This window comes from Pelophylax lessonae, assembly GCF_965119305.1.
Source record: "Pelophylax lessonae genome assembly, chromosome: 4".
Classification (NCBI taxonomy): domain Eukaryota; kingdom Metazoa; phylum Chordata; class Amphibia; order Anura; family Ranidae; genus Pelophylax; species Pelophylax lessonae.
The window spans coordinates 652295972-652311233 of NC_138771.1; the positions used below are offsets into that span (position 1 = coordinate 652295972).

Genomic DNA, 15262 nt, shown 5'->3' on the forward strand with positions numbered 1-15262 from the left:
AAAGGTACACGTGCATCTTCAAGAGCGGTGGCTGCTTGGATTGTCCAGGCTATACAATGGGCATATAGAGCAAAAGGCTTGGCTCCTCCAGAGGCGATTACGGCTCATTCTACCAGAAGCATTGCTACATCCTGGGCAGTTTCTAAACATGTCGCGCCTGATGTGATCTGCAAAGCAGCCGCTTGGTCATCTGTGAATACCTTCCTTACACATTACTGTGTTGAACCTGCTGCTTTATCTTCAGTTAACTTCGGCATTCAAGTTTTGTCAGTTGACAGTGCCAATTAAAGTTTTCTTTGTTCAGCATCTTCCCACCCGGGAGTGTATAGCGAGTTATTTCCCGAACGTATGCTGCCATGGAGTCTGTCAGGAAAACGAAAATTGATATCAAATACTTACCGTAATTTTCCTTTCCTGATGGACTCCATGGCAGCAGGAGTCCCCTCCCATTTCCTGAGTAGGCTAGTTACAGAACACTGATGCTGAAAGGGAGCAAAGATTTATGGGAGTGGGGTCCTATGAGGTAGGAGAGGAGGCGGAGCCTACCCGAACGTATGCTGCCATGGAGTCCATCAGGAAAGGAAAATTACGGTAAGTATTTGATATCAATTTTCCGTTATCTTTATGGACATTATTTACCTTTTGATTGTTTCACTGCCATGATTTATTCAATTGGACATTATGGTTTAATTTGAAGCACAGTTTATTGTTATCACTATTTTTTCAGTTTGATTTTAGTATCATTGTGTCAATTTAGCGTTGCTCTTCTTTTGCATTTATTCTTTGGTGTTTTTCCACTACAGCTGCAGCTTTTCACATTTAAAATTGATTTTGTCACAATTTTATATTGGTTTATTCACTTTTTTATGTTTTGTGCTTAGCGTGGTTATTTTTTATATACATACAGGTCCCTCTCAAAAAATTAGCATATTGTGATAAAGTTCATTATTTTCTGTAATGTACTGATAAAAATTAGACTTTCATATATTTTAGATTCATTACACACAAATGAAGTAGTGCAAGCCTTTTATTGTTTTATTATTGAAGATTTTGGCATACAGCTCATGAAAACCCAAAATTCCGATCTCAAAAAATTAGCATATCATGAAAAGGTTCTCTAAAGGAGCTATTAACCTAATCATCTGAATCAACTAACTCTAAACACCTGCAAAAGATTCCTGAGGCTTTTAAAAACTCCCAGCCTGGTTCATTACTCAAAACCGCAATCATGGGTAAGACTGCCGACCTGACTGCTGTCCAGAAGGCCATCATTGACACCCTCAAGCAAGAGGGTAAGACACAGAAAGAAATTTCTGAACGAATAGGCTGTTCCCAGAGTGCTGTATCAAGGCACCTCAGTGGGAAGTCTGTGGGAAGGAAAAAGTGTGGCAGAAAACGCTGCACAATGAGAAGAGGTGACCGGACCCTGAGGAAGACTGGGGAGAGGGAAATGCCAAATGCCTGAAGTCCAGTGTCAAGTACCCACAGTCAGTGATGGTCTGGGGTGCCATGTCAGCTGCTGGTATTGGTCCACTGTGTTTTATCAAGGGCAGGGTCAATGCAGCTAGCTATCAGGAGATTTTGGAGCACTTCATGCTTCCATCTGCTGAAAAGCTTTATGGAGATGAAGATTTAATTTTTCAGCACGACCTGGCACCTGCTCACAGTGCCAAAACCACTGGTAAATGGTTTACTGACCATGGTATTACTGTGCTCAATTGGCCTGCCAACTCTCCTGACCTGAACCCCATAGAGAATCTGTGGGATGTTGTGAAGAGAAAGTTGAGAGACGCAAGACCCAACACTCTGGATGAGCTGAAGGCCGCTATCGAAGCATCCTGGGCCTCCATAACACCTCAGCAGTGCCACAGGCTGATTGCCTCCATGCCACGCCGAATTGAAACAGTCATTTCTGCAAAAGGATTCCCGACCAAGTATTGAGTGCATAACTGAACATAATTTTTTCAAGGTTGACTTTTTTTGTATTAAAAACACTTTTCTTTTATTGGTCGGATGAAATATGCTAATTTTTTGAGATAGGAATTTTGGGTTTTCATGAGCTGTATGCCAAAATCATCAATATTAAAACAATAAAAGGCTTGCACTACTTCAGTTGTGTGTAATGAATCTAAAATATATGAAAGTCTAATGTTTATCAGTAAATTACAGAAAATAATGAACTTTATCACAATATGCTAATTTTTTTGAGAGGGACCTGTACATACATACGTTTCAACTGTCAGGCACAGGTATTTATTTAGTTAGGTTTTTTTTTTTTTTTTTTTTAATTCTTCATTTAAAACAAACTATATACAGTATATACACACAATCAGGGCTGGCCCAAGACATTGTGCTGCCTGGGTCCAAGAATAAAATGCTTTTTAGTTTTATTGTAGGAACTTGGATGGGAGAAGGGAATGAGTGGGATACTCCTCTGGCTCAACTAGTTACAAAATTGGGACACATGAGAAAAAGTGCCTTCTAGCGCTGTCTTGACGCCGACTGAATGCCGACCAACGCTTACTGGCGCTTGTAAATCTCACTTGCTGTCTGTGGACTGAAACTTGACTTCTGATGCTTCCTGACAGCTCAAAAGTCCTGTGCACTGCTCCCTGTAGTCTTCACTGACTGAGGTAGCCACTAGCAATGATGCTGCAACACTTAACACTTTACACTTCAGGGCCCAACCACTGGCACCCCCTTTACTCTTCAGGGTAATCTCTGTCACCCCCCTTTACTATATTCCAGTATCGGCTAGCTAGCTCCTGGATCCCTCTGACCTTCACCGGAGTGGTACCCTCTGCTAGGCAGACCCCCAGGGGGTAGTTTGCAGTACTCACGACACAGAATGCTTTCCTGAAACTCCGTCCCCCAACAGCTCTGCTTGGTCCTCAGCACACTGGATCCTTTTCTGCAGCTCAGCTAAGCCCTGTATCCCCTCAGGCAAGCCACCTGGGACACCCGATCCTTCCTGACAGGAGGAGAGACAGCCGTCATCTCCCTCCTGGGACTCTGCTTCCCGCCAAAGACAATCTGTCATGTGCTCACCACAGACTTATACCCTCTCCCAGAAGGACGTGCGGCAGGGTCTGCCGTTCAGGGATAGATGCAAGCTCTGGTGTGCTATTGGTCAGGTTTCCTCCACTGCCTAATGAGAGCCCTCATTGGGACACAGTGGGGAGACTCCCCAACACAACAGGCACACCTGGGAACACATGCCAGCCTAGCTGAAAAATCATGGCCCTGCTGATAAGCAGACAAGGCCCACTATATTTTACCTAGCATCTACCTTGGAGGATGCTACATCCACCCCCCACCAAATTGAGTCATGTCCACATTGACTCCGAGGCAGCCGCCTCCTATCAAAAACTTCAGCCAAAAACTCAGGAGTATCCCACAAACCTGGAAAGTTGGAAAAGGGAAAGAACTAATATACATATAAATTTTGTGGAAAAATATATAGATATACATTTCTCTACTGTACAAATATACAAACAATTTTAGGTGCATGAAGATGATGCACCCCCCCACCAAACAAACTCGCTTGGTGGGGGTTTCAAACAATGTACAATTTACATTCCCTCACTGACTATCTCTACTGTGAGGCTACCTGTAGAGAAATGGAAGAAAGGTTAGTCAACTGCATATATGAAGAAAATACCAGACTAACTTGCTGAACAGTTGAGTGAGAAGACCCTCCTAGCCAGGGCGACCTTATCACTCCCTTCCCTGACTACCTCTGCTGCTCAGTGTCTTGACTCGCCGGGTTAACTTCTCCCCTCTTCTGGGGAATCTGTGCCCTAAAACTGGCTATTTATGCAGAGTCCTTTCTTTGAAGTGAGACACAGCGCCTCCTGGCTGTTTCTCAGAGCACTTCTTGTCAGGAAGCAGGGCAAACCACTGGAGTCTGAATGGCCTGCAGTCCTGCTAAGTCAGGGAAGTAGAAAGGGGTCTCTCAGGGCACCCCCCACCAAATCTTCTGAATACACCATCAAACTTGTGTCAGTCAGTTGCTTCATTTCCCTGCTTGAACCGCTTTAAGTCTCTCACACCGTATTTGTAATCCACACATAGATCCTGGCCCGATTGGCCCAAGGGATCAGACATGGCAAAATATTTTCCTTAAGACCCTGGCCCGATAGCCCAAGGGGTCTGCCAATGAACATAATATTTTCAACAGGAAACTGTAGAATTCAGGGTTATAATTTTCTTGCACGGTATCTTTTTGGTCAGTTGTGATGGCTAGCCAGCCATAAATGCACAGTTTTTGAATACTTGAAAATAACGTTTTCCCTTTCAAATTTAATAGTCTGGATGAGGAACCCGGAAATAAGCACCTGTGTTCATCCTTTACTCCATAATTACGGACCAAGCCTGACCCGATCCATCTGGGCAGCGGGCTTCCACCCTGTCGAATGTAAATTGAACGCCCATAGTTCCATTGGGCCATAACGGCAGTAAATCTTTCAGCTCAGCTTCTGGTGAATCCCTTTATGGCTTAGGAATAAAGAGAAAGTCCCATATAGCCTCATCGCACCAAAAGTCTCTCTCCTTTTCTATTAGTATCATGACTTCTCTTGGGGCATAAGGGTAATCGTACCCATACTCTAGCGCCATCTTGCGCTGCATCCACCTCTGCATTCTGGACAGTCTGGGAAGGGTTTTCCTGTTGCCCCTTGCAGCCAGAGAAAATGAGGTTTCTACTTGCTGAATTAAGTTCTCATAAGCTGCGTTTTCATTCCGAGCTCGGGCAATGTTAGCAGGAGGAGTTACAGTAAGTAGAGATGTTGCGAACCTAAAATTTGCCATTGGCGAACGCGAACCTCCGCAAATGTTGGCGAACCGCCATAGACTTCAATAGGCAGGCGAATTTTAAAACCCACAGGCACTCTTTCTGGCCACAATAGTAATAATAATAAATAATCTGTGGACATGACACTCACTGTAATTATGACAGAGGAAAAAAAAAATATTTTTTAAACTGCAAGGTACTGTGCCACCCGGCATTGCTGGACTTCTTCTGATGTCGAAGGAAAGTAAAGCATGATGTGTCTTTCATCCGTTGCATTCAGTTTCCTTTGCCAGAGAATGCGTGTACAGTCCTCAACCTTGTCCAATCAATGTCCTCTAAGCTGAGAAATATGGGCAAATATTTATCCGTCATTCCATACCATCAGGGATGCATGTAATTGGCCCCAAATTTATTCAGCAGCCGGAAAACAATCCATAACATACAGCCAATTTCATTAGGAACTATCTTCAGCCTAAAGAAGAACAAGGCATCCTGGAAGTGATGGTTTAGCACATACAGCACCCTGATCTCAACATCATCAAGTCTGCCTAGGATTATACAAAGAGACAGAATGATCTGAGGGACCCATCATCCACAGAAGATCTGTGGTTAGTTCTCCAAGATGCTTAGAACAACCAACCTGCTGAGTTCCCTTCTGTTCATTTACTCTCTCCATTTTGTTAATTGATAAAAGTAAATAATTAGCACTTCTATTTCTGAAAGCCCCCTTAATTTACAGAAGTTTTTCACACCTGCCTAAACTGGGTATAATAAATAAATAAATAAATATATACACACACACACTCACACACACACACACACACACACACACACACACACACACACGTACACTGTATATATAAACAGTACTTTTGATTCAATTTTCAGGCACATTTTGAAGGAGCAACTGCAGTGCACAAGATATATATATATATATATATATATATATATATTATATCAAAAAAAAAAAAAAGTTGACTGAAATACCAGCCCTAAAAAGGGCTTTGTGGGGTGCTGTCAGGATGCTTTCCTTACAGCAGGAGTGGACCGAGAACACTATCTAACAAGACTAACAACTGTCCCTATTAACAGCAGCAGCACTCTCCCTGCTCTCACTAACACTGCTTCAGAATGATCTAAGATGGATGCTGCCCTTGCTTTTTTATAGGAGGTGGGAGGGTGTGGGAGGGAGGGTATGCTGATTGGCTGGAATGTGTCTGCTGACTGTGAGGTACAGGGTCAAAGTTTGCCTTAATGATGAAGTATAGGGGACGAACCAAACATCGCATATGTTCGCCCGCAGCGGCGGACGCGAACAAGCGATGTTCGCCGGGGAACTGTCCACCGGCGAACAGTTCAGGACATCTCTAACAGTAAGTCAGGAATCCTTTTCACATAGGTTTTGCAAAACCCCAATTTTTGTGCCAACTCCCCTCTTTCCATGGCTTCCTTGGCCTCCTCATCGAAGGGAATGACCAGTTCAGGACCTGGGGAGCTGCTCCCAGCTTCTGACCCCCAGTCCCACTCTGTCTCATCAGCTGACCCCCATTTGTCAATTCCTTCCTCCATGGATGCATATTTGCATTGGAAGGATGGGGATCCTATGTTCACAGCTCCAGCCTCTTCTTCCTCACCACCAGTACTTGTGGGTGAGGCTTTAATGGCTGCAGGCCTTGTGCGCTGCAGAATTGTGATGGGAGCAGATCCTGCTACTGCTGCAGTAGATGCATCTTCCGGCCGCTTGCACTGGCATGCATTCTCTCCCCATACAGATAATGCTGGCCCAATGTCAACTGGCATGGCCTCTAGCTTCATCATCAACCGAAGGAGGGGGTATTAATAGGACTCCCTTGGTCACTCCTGATTGGCTGGATGTTCCTGCTATCTCCACCCTCTCGGCATGTTAGGTGGTGACTCCTCCTGCTAGGCAGGTCTGTGTGAAGGTGCTTTCCCGCGTGGTACAGTAACTCTTACCCTGCCATGCTTTCTCTTGCTAGCCCACAGGGAAGTTGCTGTAAAGCGGACCACGTCACTTGCCAGACGTGCATCCACTCTTCTTACTTGCACCCAGGCCACAACTGCGCCTTCCTTTTCTGAAGCCAGCTGTCTCTCCTTGCCAGGCAAGAGTAATATCCCGTTGTCATAAGCACGGTTAATAGTCCTCTCCCCAGCAACACATGTGCAAGTAAGGCCCTCCATACTGTCTCTGAAGATAGTCCCACTGCCTCTCCCTGCATGGCCAAATGCAATCTTGTTAGACATAACCTTTTGGAGCTAAACAAAGTACAGGCAGACAGTCTGTTGTTTCACTGAACACTGCTTTGCTCGGAGCAGGAACACGTTTTATTCCTTTTGAGGCATAGACAAAAACATGAACTCACAAATGTAACACTGCCATCTAGTGGTCATACAATGTAATAGGCATACAGTAATGACATACAGTGGTTGTTGCTGATTAAATACAAACCTTGTATGCTAACACCCCCACTCAACAACTACTATCTATGTCAATCCCATTTCTGATCTAAGATCCACAAATCTGGTTCTAGCTAGTGGCTTTGTCAAAGCATCAGCAATAATTTTTTCCGACTCACAATACACAAGTACAATCACTTTCTGATCAACTAAGTCATGAATGTAATGATGTCTGACATCGATTTGCTTGGTTCTTCCATTAATTTTCTCACTTGTTGCAAGCTTAATGCAAGCCTGATTGTCCTCAAATAAGACGGTAGGTTCTGATGTTGCTTCTCCAAGATCCTTGAGTAATTGCTGTAACCACACAACTTCTTGACTGGCATAAGCTGCAGATATGTATTCAGCTTCTGTAGAGGACAATGCCACTGACATCTGTTTCTTGCTGGACCATGATATAGGACTGTCTCCCAATTTTAATAAGTAACCACTTGTGGATTTGCGTGTGCTGTGATCACCTGCCCAATCGGAGTCCACATATCCCACGAGGTTTAAACTACCACTTGCTGACAGTTTCAAATTTAAGTCTTTTGTCTGTTTCAGATATCTCATAACTCTTTTGATCGCATTCCAGTCTCTTTGACGTGGTTTATCAACTCGCCTGCAAAGAAGAGACATGCTGGCTGCAATGTCTGGACGTGTAGTGGTTGCAATGTAGAGAAGTGCCCCCACTGCTTGTCTGTATTGTTCATTGGATGTGAGAAGATCATCTTCTCCTTCTAACTTTGGATAGACTGTATCCATAGGTGTGCTTGCTCCTTTCGCCTCTGTCATATTGAATTGCTGAAGAATAGATTCAATTTTTGCACTCTGATTCAACAGGAAACTTCCATATTTCTCACGCTGGATGTCAATTCCAAGATAATATGTCACTTCTAGGGTTGAACGGACACCTGGATATCCGTGTTCGACGGGTTCGGCCGAACTTTAAAAAAAAGTCCGGGTCCGTGTCCCGGACTTTTACCGAACTTTTCCCGGACACCGAACCCCATTGAAGTCAATGGGGACCCGAACTTTCAGGCACTAAAATGGCTCTAAAACACCAAAGGAAAGGGCTAGAGTGCTGCAAATGGCAGCAAAACATAATTAAGAGCATGGCAAGTGCTCTGCAAACAAATGTGGATAGGGAAATAACTTAAAACAACAAAAAAAACAGAAAAATAAAACAATGTTCTTCATCTCTGAAGGACGAGGCCCATATGGAGTAGGAGGGAGGTTGAGGTGGTGGTGGATGTGGCGGTGTCATAGGCGTGCGCACAGGGTGTGCCGGGTGTGCCTGGGCACACCCTAATCACCTAGGGCACATAGCATTATCACTCTGTTTGCCAGTGAGGAGATGGGAAAGATCTCCCTCGGACCTGCTCTGCTCTATTTCTCTTTGCCAGCAGGGAGAGTAATGTATCGGGGCCATGTACATGTAGGCAAACATATGCATGTGTATTTAAACTTTGGGGTGCACACCCTAATGCAATAGGCTGCGCACACCTATGGGCGGTGTAGGTGGAAGCGGCGGTGGAGGAGGACCAGGGCCGGATTAAGAGCATCATGGGCTTGGTGCTGACTGCTGAGGATTTTGAAGGGCCTTAAGGGCCGTGCCCAACATGGGATGCTGTCTCTGAAGCCCATAAACACATCCATGCATCGGCAACTGTCCCTCCTTGTCCGGCCTTCGCGCTGTGTGGGGAGGTTCTGAGGGTGCTGCCTGGGGAAGCGAGCATAGAAGCCAGACTTCTGTGTTTACAAGTGACAGAAGAGCGGTAACAGTGAATATGGCCAACCCGGGGCCTATATAAAAGGTAGGGGCCTGGAGCTGCAGCTCCAATAGCCCCTACGTTAATCTGGCCCTGAGGAGGACAAGGTAGCCAACACTGCTTCTTTTCACAAATTTTAAATGAGGGTACACCCCAAAAGAGTGAGAAAGAGCAAAAATGGAACAATGGGTGGGTAAGGTCGGTATCCATTGCTATTCTGCACAAGGTACGGAAAAGTCCCGTGGGATCCATGCCTGGTTCATTTTAATGAACGTGAGCTTGTCCACATTGTCTCTGGACAGGCGGCTGCGCTTGTCTGTTATAACGCCCCCAGCCGTGCTAAATACCCAATCAGATAATACACTGGCTGCAGGGCACGCCAGCACCTCCAAGGCGTAAAGGGCAAGCTCAGGCCATGTGCCCAATTTGGAGACCCAGAAGTTGAAGGGGGCAGACCCGTCATTCACTACATGTAGGCGTGTGCACACATACTGCTCCACCATGTTGGTAAAATGCTGCCTCCTGCTAAGACGTTCCATCTGAGCTGCTGGTGCTGCTGTTTGTTGTGGCATGCTGACAAAACTTTTCCACATTTCGGCCATGCTAACCCTGCCTTCTGAGGTGCTGGCGGTGCCCTGGTTGCGTTGGAGATCTCCTCCTCCTCCTCTGCCTTGTGCTTCCACTGTGGCCCCGCTGTCAGATGGGAATGCCAGCAGCATCGCGTCTACCAGCGTGCGCTTGTACTCGCGCATCTTGCGATCGCGCTCCAGTGAGTGAATTAAGGACGGTACGTTGTCCTTGTAACGGGGATCCAGCAGCGTGGCCACCCAGTAATCAGCACAAGTTAGAATGTGGGCAACTCGGCGGTCGTTGTGGAGACACTGCAGCATGTAATCGCTCATGTGTGCCAGGCTGCCCAGAGGCAACGAAAGGCTATCCTCTGTGGGAGGTGTATCGTCCGTGTCCTCTATATCCCCCCAGCCATGCACCAGTGATGGCCATGAGCTGGCCTGGGTGCCACCCTGCTGTGAACATGGTTCCATCTCCTCCTCCAGCTCCTCCTCCTCCTCATCCTCCTCATACTCCAGAACTGTGCCCCTGCTGGACAATTGTGTCCCTGGCGTTTGTGTGTGCAGGAACCCACCCTCGGAGCCCCTTGCGAATGACTGCCCTGAAAGCCTTGGAAATGTTACCTCTTCATCCTCCTCCTCCTCCTCCTCATCCTGTGCCACATCCTCTTCCATCATCGCCCGAATTGTTTTTTCAAGGAGGCATAGAAGTGGGATAGTTAAGCTGAGAACGGCGTCATTGCCACTGGCCATGTTGGTGGAGTACTCAAAACAGCGCAACAAGGCACACAGGTCTCGCATGGAGGCCCAGTTATTGGTGGTGAAGTGGTGCTGTTCCGCAGAGCGACTCACGCGTGCGTGCTGCAGCTGAAACTCCACTATGGCCTGCTGCTGCTCGCACAGTCTTTGTAGCATGTGCAAGGTGGAGTTCCACCTTGTGGGCACGTCACATATGAGGCGGTGAGCGGGAAGGCCGAAGTTACGCTGCAGCGCTGCCAGGCGAGCAGCAGCAGGGTGAGAACGCCGAAAGTGCGCACAGACGGCCCGCACTTTCTGCAGCAGCTCTGACATATCGGGGTAGTTTTTAAGGAACCTCTGCACCACCAAATTCAGCACATGCGCCAGGCAAGGGATGTGCGTCAAACCGGCTAGGCCCAGAGCTGCTATGAGATTTCGCCCGTTATCGCACACCACCAGGCCGGGCTTGAGGCTCGCTGGCAGCAACCACTCATTTGTCTGGTGTTCCATGCTCCTCCATAACTCCTGCGCGGTGTGTGGTTTGTCCCCCAAACAGGCAAGTTGTAAAACTGCCTGCTGTCGTTTACCCCTGGCCATGCTGAAGTTGGTGGTGAAGGTGTTACGCTGTCCGGATGAGGAGGCGGTAGAGGATGAGGTAGCAGAGTAGGATGAGTTAGGAACAGGAGGCAAACTGAAGCGCCCTGCAATCCTCGGTGGTGGAAGGACATGCGCCAAATTGCTATCTGCCTCAGGCCCATCCGCCACTGCATTTACCCAGTGTGCCGTTAGGGAGATATAACACCCCTGACCGTGCTTACTGGTCCACGTATCGGTAGTTAGGTGGACCTTGGCACAGATGGCGTTGCGCAGTGCACACCTGATTTTTTCCCCCACTTGGTTGTGCAGGGAAGGGATGGCTTGCCTGGAAAAGTAGTGGCGGCTGGGCACGACGTACTGTGGGACAGCCACCGACATAAGCTTTTTAAAACTGTGCGTCTCCACCAGACAGAATGACAGCATTTCAAAGGCCAATAATTGTGAAATGCTGGCATTCAGGGCCAGGGATCGCGGGTGGGTAGGGGGGTACTTCCTCTTCCTCTCAAGTGTTTTGGAGATGGAAAGCTGAACGCTTCCACGGGACATTGTGGAGATGGTTGTTGGTGACCCAGGTGGTGGTGTTGCTGACAGATCGTCTGTTTGCGGGGTGGCAGGTGCCGGTATGACTACAGATGTGGCTGGAGCGGCCGAGACTGCAGCAGAAGAGAAAGCAGGATGAGCCAGAGACGTTTCTTGGTTTTGAAGGTGTGTACTCCACTGCAGCTCGTGCTTTGCACTTAGATGCCTGATCATGCAGGTTGTGCTCAGGTTGAGAAGGTTTATGCCTCGCTTCAGGCTCTGATTGCACAGGGTGCAAACCACTCGTGTCCTGTCATCAGCACATTTTCTAAAGAACTTCCACGCTAGAGAACTCTTTTGAGCTGACTTTGGTGCTCTCGTTCCCTTGCTGCGTTGGGCAGTAGCAGGCGTAGTGTCTAGGGCACGGCCGCTCCGCTTCTGCAACCTGCTCCCTCTTCTGCTGTGCTGGTGGCTCTGTGCGACCACCACCTCTTCCTCCAAACTACTCAGGTCACCTGCATGACGTTCATTCCATGTGGGGTCGAGGACCTCATCCTCCTCCACATCATCTTCCACCCAGTCTTCACCCCTGCCCTCCTTGTCGGTCTCCACAATGCTGAACGCCGCAGCAGTTGGCACCTGCGTTTCGTCATCATCGGAGACGTGCTGTGATGGTCCTTCCATGTACTCATCTTGAGAAATAAGTGGTTGGGCATCGCTGCACTCAATCTCTTCCACTTCTGGGGCAGGGCTAGGTGGATGGCCCTGGGAAACCCTGCTGACAGAGTCCTCAAAAAGAATAAGAGACTGCTGTATGGCTTGGGGCTCAGACTGCTTGCCTGATTTGCAAGGGGGTGAGGTGAAAGACGGTTGGACATTGGCTGCAGGTGCCAACTCTGACCTTTCTGCAGTAGACTGGGTGGGAGACAATGTGAAGGAACTGGAGGCACTGTCAGCAGCAAACCAATCTACTATCGCCTCTACGTGTTCTGGCCTCATCACTTCTAGAGGCGTATGATGCCCTACCAAATACTGATGCAGGTTCTGTCGCCTACTCACACTTGAGGAAGGTGTTTCACTTGTGCGTGTAGCAGGCACAGATCAACCACGTCCTCTCCTTGCAACAGGAGCTCTACCAGCAGCACCACGACCCAGGCCACGGCCCTTATTTGACGCTCTCCTCATATTTCTGTAATTTAAGATCTTGCCCTAGAAAGGTGTTTATTGAATAGCGGCACAAAAGAACAACAGTATCGCACGGGTGTATCTCACAGTCAAATATGCAAACTATGCCGCAATTTAATGTTTTTTTACACCAAAAGGGTGTGTATTGAATAGCGGAATAGGATAAAAAACTGTGTATCTCACACGTACAAACACAGGCTAGGCCCGATTAAATTTTTTCGGATGAGGAAGAGGAGTATGGAACAGGCAGCACCCTCAAATCTTCAGAAGTATGAGATGAACCTCAAAAACTTGGAAAGGTGGATCTCACACGTACCGACACAGACTATCCCGCAATTTAATTGTTCCCCAAAGGTTTTTATTGAATAGCGGAATAGGAAATATGATCAAAAAAAGTGTATGTATCTCACACGTACACAACCACACTAGGCCCCAATTACTATTGTTTGTACCCCTAAAAGGATGGATGAGGAGTAGGAGGAGTATGGAACAGGCAGCACCCTCAAATCTTCAGAAGTATGAGATGAACCCCAAAAACTTGGAAAGGTGGATCTCACACGTACCGACACAGACTATTCCGCAATTTAATTGATCCCCAAAGGTTTTTATTGAATAGCGGAATAGGAAATATGATCCAAAAAAAGTGTATGTATCTCACACGTACACAACCACACTAGGCCCCAATTACTATTGTTTGTACCCCTAAAAGGATGGATGAGGAGTAGGAGGAGTATGGAACAGGCAGCACCCTCAAATCTTCAGAAATATGAGATTGTGTTCACTGTACCCCACAAAGATTGTGTTCACTGCACCCCAAAAGGATTTTGTTCACCGCACCCCACAAAGATTGTGTTCACTGCACCCCAAAAGGATTTTGTTCACTGCACCCCACAAAGATTGTGTTCACTGCACCCCACAAAGATTGTGTTCACTGCACCCCAAAAGGATTTTGTTCACTGCACCCCACAAAGATTGTGTTCACTGCACCCCACAAAGATTGTGTTCACTGCACCCCAAAAGGATTTTGTTCACTGTACCCCACAAAGATTGTGTTCACTGCACCCCACAAAGATTGTGTTCACTGCACCCCAAAAGGATTTTGTTCACTGCACCCCACAAAGATTGTGTTCACTGTACCCCACAAAGATTGTGTTCACTGCACCCCACAAAGATTGTGTTCACTGCACCCCAAAAGGATTTTGTTCACTGCACCCCACAAAGATTGTGTTCACTGCGACCCACAAAGATTGTGTTCACTGCACCCCAAAAGGGTTTTGTTCACTGCACCCCACAAAGATTGTGTTCACTGCACCCCAAAAGGATTTTGTTCACTGCACCCCACACAGATTGTGTTCACTGCACCCCAAAAGGATTTTGTTCACTGCACCCCACAAAGATTGTGTTCACTGCACCCCAAAAGGATTTTGTTCACTGCACCCCACAAAGATTGTGTTCACTGCACCCCAAAAGGATTTTGTTCACTGCACCCCCACAAAGATTGTGTTCACTGCACCCCAAAAGGATTTTGTTCACTGCACCCCACAAAGATTGTGTTCACTGCACCCCACAAAGATTGTGTTCACTGCACCCCAAAAGGATTTTGTTCACTGCACCCCACAAAGATTGTGTTCACTGCACCCCAAAAGGATTTTGTTCACTGCACCCCACAAAGATTGTGTTCACTGCACCCCACAAAGATTGTGTTCACTGCACCCCAAAAGGATTTCGTTCACTGCACCCCAAAAGGATTTTGTTCACTGCACCCCAAAAAGATTGTGTTCACTGCACCCCACAAAGATTGTGTTCACTGCACCCCAAAAGGATTTTGTTCACTGCACCCCACAAAGATTGTGTTCACTGCACCCCAAAAGGATTTTGTTCACTGCACCCCACAAAGATTGTGTTCACTGCACCCCAAAAGGATTTTGTTCACTGCACCCCACAAAGATTGTGTTCACTGCACCCCAAAAGGATTTTGTTCACTGCACCCCACAAAGATTGTGTTCACTGCACCCCACAAAGATTGTGTTCACTGCACCCCAAAAGGATTTTGTTCACTGCACCCCACAAAGATTGTGTTCACTGCACCCCAAAAGGATTTTGTTCACTGCACCCCACAAAGATTGTGTTCACTGCACCCCACAAAGATTGTGTTCACTGCACCCCAAAAGGATTTCGTTCACTGCACCCCAAAAGGATTTTGTTCACTGCACCCCAAAAAGATTGTGTTCACTGCACCCCACAAAGATTGTGTTCACTGCACCCCAAAAGGATTTTGTTCACTGCACCCCACAAAGATTGTGTTCACTGCACCCCAAAAGGATTTTGTTCACTGCACCCCACAAAGATTGTGTTCACTGCACCCCAAAAGGATTTTCTTCACTGCACCCCACAAAGATTGTGTTCACTGCACCCCCACAAAGATTGTGTTCACTGCACCCCAAAAGGATTTTGTTCACTGCACCCCAAAAAGATTGTGTTCACTGCACCCCACGAAGATTGTGTTCACTGCACCCCAAAAGGATTTTGTTCACTGCACCCCACAAAGATTGTGTTCACTGCACCCCAAAAGGATTTTGTTCACTGCACCCCACAAAGATTGTGTTCACTGCACCCCAAAAGGATTTTGTTCACTG

At 47.0% G+C, this 15262-nt stretch overlaps 1 pseudogene across 1 annotated transcript; it reads right to left on the bottom strand.

The window, feature by feature from the left end:
• Window positions 1-7416: 7416 nt before the first annotated feature.
• Window positions 7417-8041, bottom strand: LOC309554305 (annotated as a pseudogene). Its single transcript has one exon. The product of its transcript is annotated as an uncharacterized misc_RNA (transcript).
• Window positions 8042-15262: the final 7221 nt, after the last annotated feature.